Genomic DNA, 13,378 nt, shown 5'->3' with positions numbered 1-13,378 from the left:
ATTTCCAAAGCGAGCGGCTCTCACTCGCTGGGGCGCCGCCATGTCTCACCGCATCCCTACCGAGCCAGTCACGTGATTTCAAAATCCCTCTCCTAGGTACTGCGGCTAACTTTAGCCGCGGTTAGTGCTTCGAGCAAACGGGCCTCGGCGTTCGTTTATAATAATATCATCCAATTCCGACCATACCGGTTTAAAAGTCTCCCGTTAAGCACTGTCTCAAATAACAGTGAATGCCGCCATTACTTTCGGTGCACACAGTCGCGTTGCCACGAAAATGTCATCGCAACGCGGTTGTTTGCACCGAAATTAATGGCGGCGCCCACTCACTAGGCTTCCCATTGGTCAAGAAATGCTCGTTGCGGCTCGTGGCTACGCCTACTTCCGTTACACTTCGCTCCATGCATTGGGGATAGGGACGCCACTTTTTGCCCGTTATAACCTCCTTGCCCTAAGGAGCTTCGCCCCTAAAAACTTGGGTTGTGTGTATGTTTATACAACCTAGAACTTGGTGCAGTACAACCGCTAGCCTGGGTTTTTTAACGTGCATCACGCAGTAGTGATACACGACCGCACGCCGGTACGATGCTCATCCAGATCAGAACGGGCAGGGGTGGGGTTTGAACCCAGGATTCTGGGTTCTGCAGAACGAGCGTTCGCTCCACGTGCTGCGAGCTGGTGTGCGCTAGCCCACATAGCTACAGATCCTCCAAACATCCGTCTATTGGACGCTCGGAGAGTACTACATCGCAAGGAATAATGGCAGAACACCAAAAACAGGCCATTCATTTTGCTATATAAATGCGGATTATTGTAATTCATTTGTGTATTACGTAATATTCGCATGTCAAGCATCTACTCGATGCTTTACTCTGGACATAAGTTCAATCGTAAAGCGAAACTGAGTATAGGTTGATGACGACGAGTAAATACACATTTTTATACGCATTTGACCTTCACACGCGAAAGAGTACATTAAAACATTCGCTTTATCGCGATGAAAAAAAAAAAGTTATGTTGGCTCGATTATGACCATTTTTTATGACTGTTCTTGATGACGGGTTTTTATAGAATTCGGCTAATAAAACGCATTATGTGCAAAAAATAAAACAGGAAATAAGTGTTTTCACTGTCTTTATATTGCACAGTCTTTTTTTTTTTGGCACTGAAAACAAAATTTGTCAAGAAAATTTCAAGTAAATGCGCACTAACAAAAAAAAATACGTTGGAGAAAACCACAGTCTTGACGTGGCATAACTCTTATTCTTTTTAATGGAATAACCATCTCATATATCTCTGGAGTTGTCCTACGTGCCAACGCGTCAAACGACAGGAGGAAAGCCGAAAGTGCCACAAGTTGGTTTCAAGTCTGTCTACTTTGAGATGCGGCAACTCGTGTCTGAGATGAGCTAGAGCGATTCGACCAGTGCATTGTTTCTACCAATCTGGCACCTTCAAGTTGCTTCACGCTGTGGCGGCCACACGAAGGAACGTCGCCACGGGGCTTACTTTTTTCGGAATCCGAATAAAGTGGGATATCAACGATCGAAGTTCGAGTCCGCAAAGCGATTCATGTTCGCTCCACGGGGAAAACACCAGCCTCGTATTGATCGGTATAGTCTTGGACGATAAATATTGCACTCATTAACAGCAGGCATGATCATTTTGGTAAGTCGATGGGTTTTCAACTGCCCCACTTCGCTCAGCAGAACTCGAAGGATGTCACTTGATAGCTGGTTCGTACTCAAGATTTAATTACATAAATATATGTTTATATCAATTTTAACATTCGCTTTACCAGAACCTTGCATTCAGAACATGTACAATTTATTGTGCTATGCCAGGGGTGGCCAAGCTGCGGTTCACGAGCCGAATGCGGCTCTTTGCGTGTTGAAGTGCGGCTCGCGGCTCCCTCCACTACCCCTCCCCCCCCCCCCCCCCCCCCCCCCACCATACACACACACACCCGCCTCCCTCCAGGTCAGATGAGCACTTCCCCAAAAAGAGAAATGGAACGCGTTTTAAATCGAGACAGGTAGCGGTTTGGTAGTCTTGTGCTACTACTACCTTACATACAGTTGGACTGTTCTTGACTCGGATAGATTGAAAATAGTTCAAATTTCCTTTTATTACTGTGAAAGTCCACCTCCCCCTATTTCTGCTTTTCCTCTTCCATGCGGCTCTTGGAAGTTTCCATGGTTTTTGTTTGCGGCTCTTGGGCCGGGTCAGCCTGTCCACCCATGTGCTATGCGATAGCGCGTATAGTCATTTACCCGCTTTGCACTATGTCTACACAGTAACATATTTATAAAGAAAGGTTTTAGTGTTTAGCATGTACCTCAGTGCATGGTTGTTGTTGCAAACATTACAATTCTTAAAAACTAAACTGTCCTTTAATCGGTTTAGCATTTTTTGCAGCCCCGGTGTATTAATATGGGCACTATACCACTGAGTTTTTTCGTTACGCATCATACGAGCTACGCATCATCAGGTGAACTATAAATTAATGCTGAGTATTTCGCTGGCGCTATCCTGATGGCATACGATGGGGCGGCACGCAAATGCCTTATATGTATTGGTTTTCTGTTACACTTTTCAGGGTACTGACTACCAAAAAGTTGTCCCATAACATTAAGTTCAAATTTGCTGCAAACGCGAGGATAAACACGGCCACCTGGAGCTCACTACAACCTAGAATCTCCGTTTCTTCCTCAACGTCTCGATCGCTTTCTTTTTTCTTTTTTTTTTTTAGTTCCTTTTTTATTCCTTTTTTGAAAGAAACAGGCAGCGCCAAACCGTTATCCCGCCACGAAGGTTATTTCCAAAGGGCACGATCACTTCCGGCGCAGGCTGGCTCCTACGTCGCCAACTAGCACCGCTGAGGGCAGTAGTAGCGAGCTCCCAAAGAGGAACCAACGAGCTCCTGGCTGTAGAGACCCGTAAAAGATCCCGCTTTCCTTCATTTCATTTTCCTTTTTGGCGCTACTTTCTTTTACCCTTCTTGATGGGCGCCTTCCGCCCCCCTGGCGACGGAAGAAAAGCAATCCCTGAGTCTTTCCAGAGAGGATCAAGTTCTCACTGACGAAAAAGGAGGAAAGTAGACAGACACGTTCGCTGCAGCGGGAATTGAGAAGCTGCAATCTCGGACGAACCGACGGACGGACGGCAAAACCCGCGAGGGGCCGGGGCGCCGGGATGTCCGCTGACCGGCACTGAGCGCTATAGGGGCGTCCGCCCGCCGCACCGCTGCAGTGCCAAGAGCCGCTCTCGCGTGAAGGCGCGCATCGAACTGCGAGAAGTTCCTCCTGTGTCCTCCTCCAATACTCTTTCTTTATTTGTGCGTGTGTTTTTGGTTGTGCGTACGGCGTGGCGTGTGTGTGTGTTCCTTCGGGGTGTTGTAATGCGCCATCCAAGAGAGGCCATAATTGAAGACGACACTTCTTAATCGGCAGCGGGTTTCTTGGGCCGCTTCAATCGGAACGGTGCAACGCTCAGGGCGGGACAGACGGAAACAAACAAAAAATACGAGAGGTAAAAATCGGCGCCGATATCGCGACGAACCTCGAGGAACTGGGTCGAGATTGGTGACGAGCTTGGGCTTCCTTTGGGAAAGAGGTCGATTCCCGGCGAAGATCGTCGTTCAGCCGTTGTTCCCGTGTGGGCGTGTCGTTGAGTGTCCAGAGGTGCACGGGCGCGGAACGGACCGCTGCTCGGGGACGCTGGGGAGGCGTCTCGTACTTTGGTAAAGATGTATTACACCGGCAAGCCGGCGGAGACCGTTCTATACAGACGCAGTCGATGCTATAAGCGCGAGCTCCGGGCTTTTAGTGTCGCTGCCAAGCACGCGCGATAGTGCAGTGCAGGCACTGTTTAGGGCCACATGCTCGCGCTTGTAGCATTTGCTGCGTCTGGACTTCAGATGAAACGAAGAATAGTCCCGACGGTGGCCTAACCCTTGTGGACGCATGTTTCTTTCGAAGGGGTGTGTGTCGTTCTGAAGCGCACCCGCTGTAGCGACGACAACATCGAAATTGTTTATCGCGTGACAGCTTTTCTTTATAAATAAATACCATGAAGTAGTAAGGTGCTCATCATACCCTATTAGCGGCGAGATGTTTTGGTGGCGCCCTCCTATGGTTCCCCTTTGTGACGTCATTACCTTGCGAACAACAAGTTCGATGGTGTTGGTAAATAGCATGGTGGAAGCCTGAAATCAAAGCGCTCTCAAAGCAACACTGCCAACACCGTCGAAATTAAAGTTCTTTCATTCCTTTTATTTCCGTCGATGGTATACCCTTTCCGACGTCATAGTCAGCTTTTGGGCCAATCGTGAAAGGCCGACCACAGCGACGCTTTCGGTCGCGCACGTCGCCAATAACAAAACAACAAAGTTCGACGCGCGTTCTTTTTTTTTTTAGAACAGGTGTTAAGTTTTGAAAACATAAAACTCAATAATGGAAGGTCGCGATTTGCCCATTACAATTACACCTGTTTTGCAAAAAAGTGAAAAGTCAACCAATCAGCTGTGCATCATCTAAAAAAAACCACCACTATCTTCTTAAATCTAGAAGCCGCACTAAAATAGCTGTAGTAGAACATCACTCGTGGAAGCGCAAATATTTCATTACAAACTATTTGTTCATGCTTCTGATTTTATATTGTGATATTTCATGTATGCATTGATATAAGAATGAACAGTATTTGTGACGATAGTGGTAGGCCTTCAAGAAAGTTCATTGAGGCATTCCGAGCGCCAAATAAACTATTTGAAGTGCACGATGTCGCACTCCAACGTAAAACAAAACGATTCGGTGGTTATCCGCTGGCCCGATATCGAGGTTACGCGAGGACTGGTGAGTAGGGCTCCAGACACGCTAGCGGTGTTAATCAAATCTTGAGAGCCTTATTTCATACCCACAAAACGAACACCCCTTTTCCAGGTAATGCTCGAACTGCCGGTTGAAATCGAGTCCATGACGTCCTCAACATTTGCCGGAACGCGGCGTTTATTTCTGAAAATTGCCATCGGCACTCGAAATTGCCACATTGGCAAAATAGACGATCAAAAGTTACGAATGTTTTCAACCTCAAAACAGCCTCATTAAACAGTCGGCTCGCACCGTCCCCGAAATCCAGAATAAATGTTCGTTGAGTGTCCCTTCGGGCTTTTTTGCCCAACAGTGTACTTGCTGAGGACACCTTTGAAGCTGAAGCTCCCTCGGAGGTCATGTGCTTACACAAGATACAACTAAACAATGTTCTATGGCATTTCAGTCTTATTGAACTCCTTTGTCCATTTCAATAATATTTTTAAAAAAAGGTCGCTGCAGCTTCGCGAGAACATTGACGTGTCGCGTGATATTTCATTCACGCATACCGCTGCGTTCTCGTAAATTCGTTTCATGCGTCCAAGAATTGTACCCTTTCCCAAACTTAGTTTTAATTTGCATTCTTATTTTTTTTCCATACCCCTCCCGTGCACACAAGAGCGTGAAAAGATCAAATGCATTAGCCATCCGTGTCGTCTCCGATATATAGCGTTTCTCGCTTTATCCTTGTGTGGGATTTTCTTCAGTGGCGAGCCTCGGGAACTGGCGCCTCAAAAAGCGAGGTTCAGCATTTTAAAAGTGAGAACGCTTACGCATCTGCGCCCATGCAAAGACAGACTTCTAGATTTTGTCTCGTCTTAATTTCTTTTTTTTTTTTTTTTTTTTTACACAACAACCAGAGCTAGTGCGTCTGAGTCCGCCGTGCGGAAATGATCTTAGTTTCTCCGGAGAAACCGCAATTTTCCGCACAAAGCTCTCGTTTTTCTCTCCCAGAAGAATATTGTTCACGCTTCTTTCTCTAAGGCGACGAGTTCTTGTTCGCTTTAGCGATCTTGGTACCATATCTGTACGCAAGTTTTGAGAAAATAAAAAAAAAAGTCTCGTTCCGGCAATTTTTTTGACGACGCGGGTGGCTTTTCCGAAAGTGCTTACGACTGAAAAGTGAAGGTCTTGTTTCTTTCAGCGCGTGCGGCGAAACGCGCTAAAAAGATATATCGCGTTCTGCCGCATTTTCTTTCCGGGCTGGCCGGCTCAATTTCTCGTCCAGTCTACGACTCGGGTTTCATACAAGAAAGCCAATTCCCAGTAAAATTCTGTTCGAATTTTATTTGGTTGATTTTTTAGAAAAATACTGATATTATTACCTAGTAATACAATTTCACCGTTAATAACTACCCACACCTTACGCAGCAAATCTGGTATGAGGTAAAGAATGATGAGACTTCTTTTTTCTTCGTCTCTGCGCGATCGTAGTCATGTCGGTGTCTTGCGCTGTCGCAGGTGAAAGCTTCGTATCATCATAACGTAGCAAAGGGTGAGTTTAATGACCTGTCGCGAAACGCGCAGCGTCATGCGCGTTGCCAAGGCGAATGCCGGGAACGGCTTGTACAGAACCGGATGTAGTAGACAACGCAGACGGCTCGAAAAGCGTATGCGAACGGGTGAGAGCAGGCGTGCAACTGCGTTAGAACACACACTCTCTCTCTCTCTCTCTGTTGTATTTCTCTCACTCTATCTCTCACTATTTCTGTCTCGCTGTTTCTTTCTCTTTTTGTCTCTCTCTCTCTCTCTTTCTCGTTCTCTCTCTCTATCTTTCTTCAGGGCTATGCTTCGATTCAGCTTCCGTCCGAGCGCAGCCAAAGTCTGAGGGACGGTTCACAACTTCGAGAAGAGCATTCCTACCACCACAAAGTAGTCCGTAAAAGTAATATTTTTAAAATAGCTGTTTTGTACGTAAACATTGCAAAACATTCCAGATGTGTACTGCTGAGAATTATTTGCTACGAAAGAAATTAAATATCTGAAGTTTATGTTTTATTAATATATGTAAATGCATGTGGTTTGGTGAAAACGCGTACATCCGCTGGCAACACGGCTGCAGCGCTCGGTTCTTCTGTGTGATTCCGTTCCCATAATGGCCTAATCATTTGCTTTGCTGCTTTCCTCACCGAGTCGCTTCAGAACGTCCTTTCGCAAAGGCACGTTTAGGCGTCTTGAGCGAGCGGTCGCGATGAATGTCTACTTTCAAATTCGGCAGGAGACTCCGGCCGCGTTGTATTGCGAATGTGCTGGAAACAAGAAAAGCGTCCGGGCCACTACAATTCACAGATACGCGGCGAAATCAGGGCACCCCTTTACCTACCGACCACAGTGAACTCAGAGAAACTGTTCGAAAGGACTGCGCCTCGAGCCCTGGTATATCCAGACATTACAAGGAAACATCAACGGCCGGGTCACCGGGCACCTTGCAATGTGTACTTACATCTCGAAACTATGCCGAAATATCGAACAGATGGAAAGCTGGGACACAGACGCTAGCGGCCAGCCTACGTACTGACATCCCCTGTGACTAAATTTCAGAACGTGAAAGGGCACTTTTTGAACCTGTAGCAGACGATACCGTTGATACACCCGTAGCGGACGAAATACTCGGCGAGCGCGGGCGGCGCGGACGACCAGCGGCGCAGCGGTTTGATACAAAAGTGCAGGCGAGGTCGCGTGACCAATTGCCGGCATGTGATTGGCTCCGGCCACACGTAGCTTTGGCTGCGCTCGGACGGAAGCTGGGACAAAGTATAGTAATAACTTCACGCACTTTTGGGGGATTTTCGCATGACTCTTCAAAATATTTAGTGACATCTAGTAGCTGAAATATCAGTCTAATATTTCTTATGCTACTGGTGGCTTGTAGGTCTCCGACAGACGTACAAAAGGTTTTATTACCGTTCAGTTTTTGTTTATTTTAGCATAGATAGTGACAAGAAACTACCCCACTGTAGGAGACGCCTACCTGAGTAAAACAAGAGTTCGTAAAACACTCGATCAAATTCAGCCCATCCACGGGCCTGTACGCCGGATATGCGCCTATTGATTTATTACACGCGAATCCGAAAGAAACACTTACGCAGCGCTTGCATCCAATATGTCGTCTGGCGCGTGCCGAATGTGAGAATTTTAACGATTTTCATTGCACCCTCAAATGTATAGCGTCTACAGAAGTTTGCAATTTTTATCACGCAGTCATCGTCCATTTTTTCTTCTTCTGATAAATAAAACTCATTCAAATCGAAATAACGGACTAGCGTCTTGAGTGCCTATCTTTGTGTTACTTACATTAGAGCCTGTCTTCAACTTATTTTTCATCACCAACCAAAAAGCCGCCATTAGCATGGACAGAAACCAAAAACTAATATCATGTTAGTTGTCAAAGTTGGGAGAATCTATTTCAGAGAGGTTCTCTTGGCGCGCCCGAAAAAAGAAGGTGACGGCTCTTCATAGGAGCATCGAAATTCGATGGTGCGTTGCCGTGTGTTTCTTTCGGATGTTCTGATTGACTCGCTAAGGCCAATCTTTCTCCGTTCGCCAAGTAACGCTGAGACGAAGTAAAAATGTGGATGGCTTGTTCGTGCCCCTCTGCCCTTTTTTCTCGCTATTATTCCTTTCATCTGAAAGGAATAATAGTCTGAAACAGCCTTCTTTTTTTTTTTGCGAAAAACCGGCATCTGTTTGTTTGTCGAGTAAGCAATGTACTGAGCCAATGACCCTCATTTATCGATACTCGGCGTTCCAGCTAACACGTTGTTTGTTATACAACAACTGTGTTGTCATGACATATACGTAATTTATTTTGTTATTGTTCGGTCTTATTTTCTCACGTGGCTTCTCTCCCGTGCACTCAGCGTAAAAAAGGTGGTCTTGACATAAAACTTGCAGTCGTTGAGCCCCCACAAGGCGCCCCCTCTTGCTGATAATGGGCCTGAGGCCACGTCGTAACAATTGTTTACTGTGGCAATTACTTGTTTGCATACGTAGCGGTGCTAAACCGGTCGACGGTCTCTCCACATCGTTGCCATATTGCATCGGACCTTTGCGGCCCCGTAGATAAACCCGGTGTGATTGTTTATTTTGGACTCGAATTTTTTTCTTTAGGTATCGTGAAACGAATTTCATGTATCACAGCTTACGTTTTTTAACACAATACAATTTGTACTAATGTCACTTTAAGCACTGGCATTGCATACTATTATAAACTTTGCTACCGTCCACTAACACAACACAAGTAATAATAGTGTTGTGAATTTTTCTTAGAAATATCCTTGAAGTCTAAACTCGCAAATCTACTTTGATTTTCTTATCATAGTATACTGAGAAGTATACTGCGCGACACTGTTCGCGGAAACACGACTTCGTCGCTCTTTTCGTATTTTGCTTCCAAAGAAAACTGAAGAGCGCCAAAAATGTGGCACTTAGGCTAGTACCCTAACTGAGTTCTTTCCGCCGTTATAATAGTTTTCATTTCAGTCTTTTATTACTGGAAAAAAAAAAAGCCATCGATGGCCTGTTTAAGCTAACAGTATCAAGGAGAGCAAAATAAAAAGCTATCGAATTAAAATTTTTTTATCCGAAGATTCGGTAGCTTAACGCAAGAAAATTAGCATATAGGGGTGAAGCTGGAAACGTAATTTTTTCAGCAAATATTCTACTAAGAAAAGTGGACGATGTTCGTACGTTTTTCTTCTGAAAATGTTTTACTTAATCTCGATTCAAGCGGGAGAACCAGCTGACAAGCTCCAGCCCTGAAGACCTGTCCCGACTGGTGAACATTGCCAGACTGGCGGCTCGGGACCATTGGTATCCATGGGTCAAGCAAGTCACACACAGAGGGGGGCGAGGGACCCACAAACTCTCGTCTCCTCCGAATTCAATCAAGTTTCTTCCTCCTCCTATCTTGATTCACCCGGGTTTTATGCGGAGCGAAAGTTTGTCTGCTTCTTTTGCAGGGGTTGTGGTGACATCAGAACGCCGACTACCCGCTATAGGACAGTGGGTAGTCCTCAAAGCAAGCACCCTTGAGGTCTACGCACGATCCTTCGTTCAGAACCAATCGGAGCTCGGCGTTCTGTCGTCACAACAACCGCTGCATGAGAAGCACACGAGCTTGCGCTCCGTCTTCGCTACGGACCGGCGACAGCCAAGAGGGGCTTGGGGAACACCAGCAGTGAATCACTAGTTGGCTTGCCTTGGAAACAATCGATGTTTGAACAAAAATACCGCAGCTCGCAACACGTGCAGCGAAAGCTGCAGACCCTTAGCGAAAAGTCGTTCAAAATCAGTATACTGAAAGTATACTAATAGTGAACTTGGGGTATGTACTGAAATCGTACTAGTTTCACACTTTTATGAAACAAAATAGTATATCTTTAGTACACCCCAAGTACATACGTAGTATACCATAAGTGCACCTCGAGTGTACTTTTAGCATATTATAAGTGCACGTTTAGTACACTACATGTATGCTTTTAGTGTACTAAATCTACACTACCAGTACATATATGCGGGGTGTCCCAGATAACTTGCACCAAACTTAAAAGAAAACAAAAAACAAACAAACGGAGCATTCTGCGGGAGTGAAACCAACTGTACGCTGTTAGAAAGTTTCTTGCGAAAGTGCACGAAATTGTTTTAGTGCGCATATTTATTTAATTAAGAGTAACAAGCTAACTTTTGAAATCTTCGTTTAAAAGCCGAGGTGTGAAATGGAAAGTTGTAGAGCGCATTAAGAAACACCCAATTAAACCATTTTCAACAAGGTGCACTTTGCATGCTCCTTTTCCCGAGCCTTCAAAAAAACGCCCGCGAAATACAAAAAATATACCCCGTGACAACTCGTTTCACCGATCACGGCGTGCGAGCGCGCTGCGAGTGTGCGTTCTTTGAAGGCCGGAAAAAAGCACGAAAACATATTGTTTCAAACACTTTAATTGGGTGTTTCTCAATGTGCCCTGCAACTTTACAATTGATATCTTGGCCCTTAAAAGAATATTTGAAAGGTTAGCTCATTAATCTTAGTTATTTACATAACCAGGCACATTAAAAAAAATCTGTGCACTTTCTCAAGACACTTGCTAACACAGTTGATTTCACTCCTGCAGAGCCCTCCGGTGTTTTTTTAAGTATGGTGCAAATTAATCTGGGACGCCGTGTATGTCGGGCGTTCTGAATGGAAAGCACGGTCTCAAATTGACCAGAAAAATCGGCGCCTGTTTTTAAAAAGCCGACTTTTCAAATGTGTTTCTTTGAACGGCTGCATTCCAACCTGTGAAATTTCATGTCATATAGCTCCATTCTCGTGAAATGTTAAGAAACGCCATTGACAACTCAACTGATGATGATAATGCAGAAGCGCCACCATCGGGAGGTTCACTCTTAAAAATGAGTCAGGAAATTAACGAGGAAATCTTTGGCAGCTCTATTCCTCGTGAGAATGACATACCGGCGTCTTCTGAAACTGTGTGAGAAAAGCCATAAAGAAGAGGTGCATTGCATTTTTGAACTGAAAGTATGTATGTGTAGCATACAAACATTATGACCAGTGTTCTTCGCGTGATTGATAAGACAGAAATTGAAATCTTACTTATCAATTTATTCAAGTTTCCGAGCCTGCTTCACTGTAGACTCTCCTTTGTGATGATGGTATGCCGGTACATCCTGCGTAAAAAGTTAAGAGAAAATTACCCTATGCCACTCTATGATATAACGTCACATAATTCGCTCAAAGGACCACTTTGTGAGGAAGGCAAGACAGTAACAACTTCATCCTGACAAAAGGGCGAGGAAAATCGGACAATATCGTTGCAAAGCCTGATACCTGAAAGAAGCTCTAACACAGAGCAAACAAAACGATTGGCATTTTCTTAATGCCTCCTTTTCTTTTGCTGTGAACATACACACCAAGTCATACGCTATTACACATTCAGTGGTGCGGCTTAATTTATGATAAGTACTTTTTTTATATATAACTTCAAGCTTTTAGAGAAAAGATTCAATATAATGGGTCGGACATAAATGGTTCCTATGAACTATCCTATATATTTACACATTATCTGATATCATAAACGCACTAGACCAGAGTAGGGCTGTACTGCATCAATTATAAATTTCCAACCAATTAAAAGTTGGCATTTATTTAATTTATTAGTATTGGCTATTATTCTTTGACAAAGAATAACTGGGCGAGTTGGTACGTTGGTAGTCTTTCAACTCCATCGAATATTCAGGTCCTTTTAACATTTTTTCATGCTTTTGCTTTTTCTAACTGCTCTGCCTTTAGTAGCGGCTTTCGCCGCCACTAAAAAACGTGACATCCAAACTCACTTTATTCACAACACACAATCGCAAACTTGGAAAGCGTGCCGCTTCGGCATACGCAAAGAGATCGCCCGTCTCTACGGCACAGGCATCAGCACGGGCAAGAAATCATGCTGCTCACTCTTGTAACGTTTTTCTCGCTCCCGCTTTATGAAACAAATCGTTGGCGAGAGACTGTTGGAACCACACGTCAGAACTAGCATGACCTGTGATTGCTTGAACTGCCGTCAGACTGTACTTGAACGCTCCGCAAAAGCGTCGTCGGGCGACCGTCGTAGGGACGGCGCCCAGGACAGGCCCTCGGCTGGCCCTCGGTTCCGCCGCACGCGAATCTTTCTCACTCTGCGGAGAGAGCCGTACATTTTGAAGATACGCTCTTTTCAAATAACGAAATAAAACCGGGTAGAGCATAGTGATAGTCAAGCATAGCTTAGCAAGCACACGGTACAAGACAAAGTTTGAAACAGCGGCGCACTTCGCAGAAACAAAAGGAACTTCCTCACCTTCGCTTGCACCAGTCGGCCATGACTGTCCGCCACTTGCGACGCTGTGTCTCACAGCTCTCAGTAATCGCCTGCTATTATTGAACACAGTATTCGTAAGTAAGATATCTAAAATATCCGCTCAAACGGCTAAAACGTAAAAAGGAAGCGATGCTCGAACTCTCCGGAACTCCAACGGCGGCCGAACACTGTGAACAGTGCGGCCAGTGTTGCCAGATGGAGAAAAAAAAAGTCAGCAGATTGATCCCCAAAAAGTCAGTAGATTTGCACAAAAATCAGTAGATTCCACGAAATATGTGTTTTGCCATGTTTTGCTATCTCCATTAATACACACTTCAAAGAATTAGTATAGAGTAACAAATAACATGGTAATAAACACAAATAAAAAGGAAAGAAAAAAACAAGACCAGTTCTCAAGTAACTTTATATGAAAGACAAATTAAAATGACACCATAAATGTTTTTGTTTTAGTCATTAGTGACTGTTTCGAGGATTATTCTTTATAATCGAGACTGAGGCACTTTTGGGATCACAGATGAAGGCGACAGTGCGACGTTCACCTGTCGCTATTATTGAAACAAAACCGAAACAAGACGCTCCGGCAAGTGCGCGCGAACATGTCCAATGGAAGTCCTCTGCATGCTGCCATCTTTCCTTACTGGGCTGTGGAAGGTTTTTGAA

Source organism: Ixodes scapularis, unplaced genomic scaffold (genome assembly GCF_016920785.2).
Source record: "Ixodes scapularis isolate PalLabHiFi unplaced genomic scaffold, ASM1692078v2 PGA_scaffold0__279_contigs__length_252992795, whole genome shotgun sequence".
NCBI lineage: Eukaryota > Metazoa > Arthropoda > Arachnida > Ixodida > Ixodidae > Ixodes > Ixodes scapularis.
Note: the sequence above shows the minus strand (reverse complement) of the source record.